Source organism: Ooceraea biroi, chromosome 7, assembly GCF_003672135.1.
Source record: "Ooceraea biroi isolate clonal line C1 chromosome 7, Obir_v5.4, whole genome shotgun sequence".
In the NCBI taxonomy this organism is placed as follows: Eukaryota; Metazoa; Arthropoda; class Insecta; order Hymenoptera; family Formicidae; genus Ooceraea; species Ooceraea biroi.
This window is the reverse complement of record NC_039512.1, coordinates 8675287-8682705: the sequence shown is the minus strand read 5'-3', so window position 1 is coordinate 8682705 and position 7419 is coordinate 8675287. Positions and strand designations below refer to the sequence as shown.

Here is a 7419-nt window from a genome sequence, read left to right as displayed (position 1 = left end):
GCGTGCAGTCGTGTAAAGGGACCCCTTTCGACCGAAAAGATTTGAGTGCGTCAAAACCGGTTTGAGTAAAATACACATCACCGGCATGATCTTCTCTATAATTTACAGCGAAATTATAAATTTATCTAGGCACGCATTACGTGTCTTCGCTGGACAATCGCTGAAATATCACTGGGAGAAACAACAAAAGAGACCGATTAGCTGTCTTCGCGGTTGTTGCGTGATTATTGCTTTGTCGCAATTATCTCAGACCTTTTCATTGTTACGAGAATATAATCACCACCTTAATCAATTTTACGAGTCATTAAAGCAATTAGCTATCGTTTTATTTTTATTTCAATCTCAGCGGCGAAGATGCGAAATTAATGTCATTAAGACGTTTTAACGGATGTTAAACCATTAATACATTCGCATTAGCAATCTGAAAGAATACATTTGGTCAATATGCAGCCTTCTATAAAATGTTTTATTAGGTAGAATTTTCAGCGTCGTGCGTTCTTTACGTGATTCAAGCGCGATGTTTCATTAATCACGCATTTGAGAGTTCTCTGTCCGACTGGTTTCGTGATTCGCACAATGCGTATGTGCGTGTGTAGGCAGGTGATACATTTACAACTATGCATACGACGTGCAATGAACCGGTTAACTCACTACGAATTACGCATACAGATACGACGTAAATAATACCGTGCGCGAATCTCGGCATTAACGCGTCTGAAACAACAAGGCCGCTATCATGAATTAAATCAAGCACAGTCCACCTGGAGAGACGGAATGGTCGCAACGACCTACCTGGTGTCCTCGAACCCACAAACTTAATTTTAAGTAACAGACGCTTCGCTGAATTTGGGTCTCGTCCTCGAGAGGTGTCATCATCTCTTTTATAAGCTTTCAGTATTTAACATTATACGTCTTCACGATAAAGATAAAAAATAAAATTATAAAATTCTAGAGAAATGAAATCAAAGTTTGCTCAATCTAAAAGAACAGCAAAATATTTTTTTATTGCGTATAAAGATCGATATCTTTAATAAGATTTTTAAATTGTCAAGATTCGTTACGCGGTGAAGCAATATTGCATCTCCAAAAATAGCAAGCAGAACTTTAAAGGGCTGCAAGATCAAATAAGCAAGCGGTACGATGGTAAGTCGTAATGTTGGCGCCCAGCGGAAACTCATGAGAGCCAAAAGTCCTCAGCAGTACGACATATCCGGCAGCAACGCAGGACGGTTTTGTAGTCAGCATCAGGGGAATGAAGGAACATCATCGAGCGGAAGTATCCCTCGCTTCGGTATCCATATAATACGGTGTCATCGTGCTCCGTGATATGGCGACCCTTAACCCTCCCTACCTGCTAAATGATATTCCATTTTTGCGTACCTGCGTAAGGTACCCCTGCTGCCACAGTTAAACTCCCGCATCCCTCGATAAGGATGCAAGACAATTACATATGAATGTACGTATACTATGAATACAAGTTTGGATGTGCGCCCTCAATAATAATAATGATATATATTTTGATTATGATATTGACTTTGATGGCATTATTCGATTATTAATCTGATTATTTTATACTATAATCTAATAATCTAATAATTCGACTAATACGTAATATCAGGTATCAATAATATTTTAATGTTGTTAATAATAAAATTATACTGATAACATATATTAATACTATTGATAATGTGATATAGATAATATTCTAAGTATTATAATTACAATTAAACAAAAAAAATAAGCCTTTGCTTTACAAATTACAAAAGTCCTTTCTATGTAATTTGTCATGCACAAAAATGAAGAATTGTATTTGATCTTAATTAAAAATTCTTAATAAAAAAATCTTCGCGTCCACTTCTGGCTTACAATTCAGTTGATGTTGCAAATGCTTCGGAACACTTTGTATCCTTTCCTTTCTTTCAAATAAAAACAAGAAATAAAGGGTGTTTCGAAGTATTTTTTCATAATTTGTCGTCTTTGCGACATGTCGATAATGTTATAGTTATAATTTTTTCAGTATCTAAATGACGCTTTCGCGTCGGAGTTCGGCAGTCACTCCTGGATCCCCTTAATGAGGGAGATCATCGTATTTATACATGTGCGTGTGCATCCCATCGCGATCCATCAGTGGTAGTGTAGGGTAACACAGGCATACCGTGCGCGAGAACAGGTACGTGCCCATGCGGGTATGCAGCCGGGGCACTCGGGAAAAACCAGCCCTGCCGCATTCCCCTGTGACTACCTGAGAACTTTGCGTTTCGTTTCACGCTCCTCGAGAGGCACCGCTTCTCTCTCGTGAATCGAGAATTCGAGCTTGGCTCTCGATCTGCGCGATACACACCTGTTGATACCCGGCGATTTCTTCATCCGCTCTCGAAAGCGATCTCGCGTATCGCCGATTTTCGGCGTCTCACGCCGGTAATTGACACAGTGAGTTAGATCGAAGCGAAGTAAACGAGGTGTAAAAAATTAAATTACACGAAAACGTTATATTAAAGAACAAATCTCCCTATTCAGTTGCAGTCAGTTGATATCCCAATCTTGTTGGGCCTTCTTTCTCGTTGAACTCTTTGCGATTTTATCTTTTGCTAACATAAATATGCTTAGTATCTTAACTTTAAATATTATTTTTTTCAGATATCTCTTTTGTGACAAAGTAACTATTTTAATATGATTTTTAAGAGTATGAAAAGCACAATCGATGATTCATTGTTTAATCAGAGATTACATTATACTTTCTTATATGTGTGGTACTCTTTCATTAAGTGCGCGCGTGTGTGCGTGGGTGAATACATGTGCATTTGCTTGTGTTCTTTGTAAAAACAATCAAGTTAGCTCAAGGTGCTCGTACATAATTTTGGTTTTCTCTTCCGTCGTCGTGCATATCTTTCATGTGTAATACAAGTCACGAACTGCAAATTTACGCAGCAGCATAGAAAAGGGGTAGAGTTCGCGTGTAATAAATCAACGCTGCGATAAACGTGGTGGATTCTTCTATTTCTCGCTGTTAGAATAGCTAATCGTGAAGATTAAATACTCTCTTACATGTAAAAGTGGACATAAATGTTTTGATAATATTTCTAGTTAAGATTTAACGATTGAGTTGCAAAACTATAGATTATATTATATTTTGTACATATTTTATTAACATTTTATAAACACATTCTATCCTTATACATAATTTTGTAAATTACCTCGAAAATAATATTTCGTAAAACATTCATTTAATACACAATGCACGCATGTTTGAATATTATTTATTTATATTTTCGCAGTTTCATTAAATTTCAATATCAGGATTAACAAAATCAGTTCAAATAGTTTTCCTTAGTTATGTATTATGTACGAATGAGACGTGCGACGAGATGAATGATGATCTCTTGGCGAACCCTTCGTTGTGCCGTCCCTGGTCGTTGTCCCTCGATCACGATCTCGATCCATGCCGGTCAGTCTTGCCGCGCCAGCGCGATCGAAAGGATCGATGCTGTACGGTTCGCGCGCGTCGATGCTCCGATTCGAAAAGTCAAACATTGTGTGTGCATGGTGATTTTCAATCGTGTTAACCAGGACCGATGGTGAAACAGACTCGCTAGTGACGCGTATCTCCATTTGTGCAATTACTTGTCGGATGTGTCGCATGGATCCGTTGTGATCTCTGTCGTAGGTTCGTAGGTTAGGTTTGCCTAAGCAAATCCACGATCACTATCACGCGGTGAAACTCGCTTTGTCTAGCCTAAAACCCACCAGACCCCCTTATAATATTTGCCCCTGAGGCAAATTATGAGTGATTCGTGAGATTTTTCCGCCTTCTTGCTCATTCAGCCGCGTGCCAAGAATCCGTCAAACGGATCGGCGCTTACGCTCTTTCTTTTCGCGCGATGAAAACTACTTGGCTGTTTTCCTCTTGGAGCAAAGTATATACAAGCTCCGTTCTCCGTGTCATTAATTCGAGATTAAATTAATGAGAGCCGATTAAGGGCTTCCTTCTTCTCACGAGATCAGGGCTCGCATTACTTGGAACGATGGCTTATTACGCTCGATTTAGATTCCAATTGACCGCGTAACTCGCGCGTACCTACACGACACCCCATTAAATGTATCGTTCGGGATTCTTCTGAATCACCATCACGAACTGAATAGACTCAAAGACGAAATTTGCTAATTACGCGAGCTGAGTCATACGAATATCTCATTAGTGACTTACTTAAGTAGCTCTTTTCGTTCGTCTCTACATAAAATTTCTTAGAAAACACTAGCGATCTTGAACTTATATCATTCTAGAATCCATCATGTATTGATTGACCTTTATAAAAAATAAAAATGCGATTTTTTGGAATGATTATTTCATAATTAATTGCAGTCACCGGGAGGAATCGAGAGAATTCTGGACATTTTACGACGCTTCTGGCTCCTCGGCTCTTTTTCTCTTTAATTCCATACGATACAGCGAGGAAGAGACGAAACGTGAGTTGAATGGCGCGCAGCGCTTTTTATTCATCGTCTGTTAATATGTTAATTCAATTTATCTCGCGGCACGCAACGCGCCTCATTTGTCTCTGTCCATTGCTTGATGCTTGCACATCCGTGTTCATTTCCCTCACGGTTCCTCGGCTCTTTCGCATTATTTTTCCACCGCGGTTTTTCGCGGAATTGCAGCTCCGCGTATACATCAGCGCGGCTGTCGTGCTTTTCCGACTTTTCCTGACGTTCTCAGGCTCCGTGTGATAATTGTTATCTCTTAGACCACGAGCTCAAAAAAATGTTGGCTTTTAAAATCTGGTAAATATTTAGAATCTCACGGGCCATCTTGTGAGTTTATACAATGGATAATACATGTTCGGATTCGAATATAATCTACCATCACGCTTCGTTAGGACGCTAGATTGGACTGTCAGAATAATTCTGTATTATCCTTCCAAACTATAATTCATGATTCGCGAATATTAAAGCGAGGAGGCTCGCGCCCTCCTGCCAGTTTCTTAAGGATATTCTCTCCTCGAGCTGTCGTAATCCTCGGGTTATTAGCGTAAGCTGAGATTCCTCGCAAATTACGTCGAAATCCTCGTCTCGAAGTTTAAACAGCTCACGTCGCTTTGCTCGTGCACGCGGCAGCCAGTTTTAAAATTAGTTACAAAATCACGGAAATTGAAAAAATTGAGAGTGAGATGATAAAAATGACCAAAAAAAAACTGAACTTTCAGAGTATTCAATATACTCCAACATTTCAGAAATCCACGTTTGACGCAACGATCGCTCTTGTGATTCGCAGTAATGATGGCGTGCCTCTTAAAATTGTGTCGAGGAGGCACGATGGATAACGCGCTCTATTGTGGTAACAGCGCGTAATCTTGCGTGATAGCGGTGGTGCGAGATAGCGCGAGGTTCTCTTTGAAGCACTACACAAGGGGCTGCAATTACCTCCTCGCGGTCCGCGACGTCGCTGCCAGTTCGCTTCGCGTGGATCACGGATGAAAGGATGCGATTAGCGTTACGGGACTGTGAAATTCGCGGTGTGCCAAACGCAACGTGATCGACGATAATTCCGCAAATGCGCGCTTCTTACGCGGCTTTGGAAGACCGCAAAAATAAAGCCCGCCGATCGGTTCGTCGCCGTGTACGAGAAATCATTAGCAGAACACGATCATCGACTGATCGCCGGGAAAACGCGATCAGTGCGCGATCTGGTTCCACGATAACGGCACTTGGCTGTCCGCGATATACGACTTTGCAAAAAAATCTCGGCGGAAACGCGTAATAACGCCTGTTCTGATTGGAAACGATGCCACTGCGGTTCGCGGAAGCTGAGGAGCAGCAAGAACGTTATTGCCGAGAAACGGGATTGAATTAGGTGGTTGAGCGCAATAGGTATTTTGAAAAACGTGTCCAAGAAGAACATCTTGGATTAATAATGGAACAAGCAGAGATATCCGCACGGACGGATACGATAGTTGTTCCGCAACTGGGAAAGGTCTATTGTATTCGCGATATATCTTGCGTGAAGAGTTTTTGCAAGTTCCCATTTTTCAATAAAAGCAGTTGCCAAGTTCGTCGCAATTACCGCGTGGACTCGCGCTGCGAATTTCTGCCGGCCAATTCGGTTCGCAGCACGATGTTGCGCGTCTCCTGCGGTGAATTTCGTGGCACTCAGAACGACAGTTTCTGTAGCTGCGGAGTAATAGTTTCGCAGCTCGCCACAGTTACGGATTGTTTCTACCTCGGAAACTTCGCGGAGCGGCGCGCCGCGTTTCGATAATTTGCCACGATAATGTCCGCTGACGGAGCTCGCTGTAAGATCGAAACCTAGTTCGATCAATTCGTTATGACCGATCGACCAATCATAGCGGTAAATCTCTTGTTTGGTGAAGGAAGCTGATCGCGCGATTATAAAAACTTGTTGCGTAATATAGTTGCAATTATATGGGATTGCCAAGATTTCCTTCAAGAAATCCTTTAAGAAATCTAGAGAAGTTGAAGATAAGGGAGAAAGTTACCGTAACGTCTGATTGGAAATACATCGATTTACGTTACTGTGTGTGTACATACACTGAAAAAAATCTGGTTGCATTAATTAGAAATCTGATAGGCTCAGTCAGTCTGTCTATTGAAAAATGGACGAATTAGAATTCTCTTAGGAATTACCAGATTATAGTACAGTCTATCAAACGTTCTATTATAGTTATAAAATATCCAGTTCTATGATAATTAGAAATTCTGCTTGCTTTAACCAAAATGCATACTATCATATAATAGAAACTTTTAATGAGTCATCGATTCTGTACACACACATACACGTCGTAGGAATTCTTTAATTAACGTAAAGTTGCAGCAAGAGAGTTATCGTTTTATAATATCGATTTAATTAGGATAGATCCTCTGAGGGCAATGATGACACTTATAGATAGTAGGTATAAGACTGATGTATTTACAAAGAGTTCCGACTTAACACAATTAACAAAAGAAAAAAAAAGAATGAAATTGAACAAACAGAAAACTCGCTTTCGGTTTCTACATCGATTCGTCCGCGATTTCGACTTATCGATCCGATCTCGCAAATCTGACACTATTACCTACTCCGGCCAAAACAATTAACTCCGCACTTGTTTGTGCTCTTGACATATTTATATCATTATTTTTTTATATAGTATTTTTCATTTCATCGTTCCTTAAGCCTTTGCAGTTTGTATTCGTCAAAAACCTCTCAATTTCCACGCGATGAGGACGACGAACCCACGAGCGTTTCGCGCAACATTGCGCGTGCACATAGCGACCGAGGGGTTGCCTTCCGCGAAAGTCCCTTTTCGTGAATTGGTCTTTTTCGCCCGCAAATCCACCGTGCAATCTCGAGGGGCAGTAATCTGCGGTGTTCGGGGAAACGGGCTGAAAACCGCGACCGCGAGAACCACCGCGCCGAAGGACGCC

At 40.9% G+C, this 7419-nt stretch overlaps 1 long non-coding RNA gene across 1 annotated transcript; it reads left to right on the top strand.

Moving 5' to 3' along the window:
• The first annotated feature begins 3186 nt into the window (after positions 1 to 3186).
• LOC105282431 lies at positions 3187 to 6967 on the top strand. Its single transcript, XR_002193516.2, has 2 exons — positions 3187 to 3664; positions 4361 to 6967. It is a non-coding gene; the product is annotated as an uncharacterized LOC105282431 (long non-coding RNA).
• The last annotated feature ends 452 nt before the right edge of the window (positions 6968 to 7419 follow it).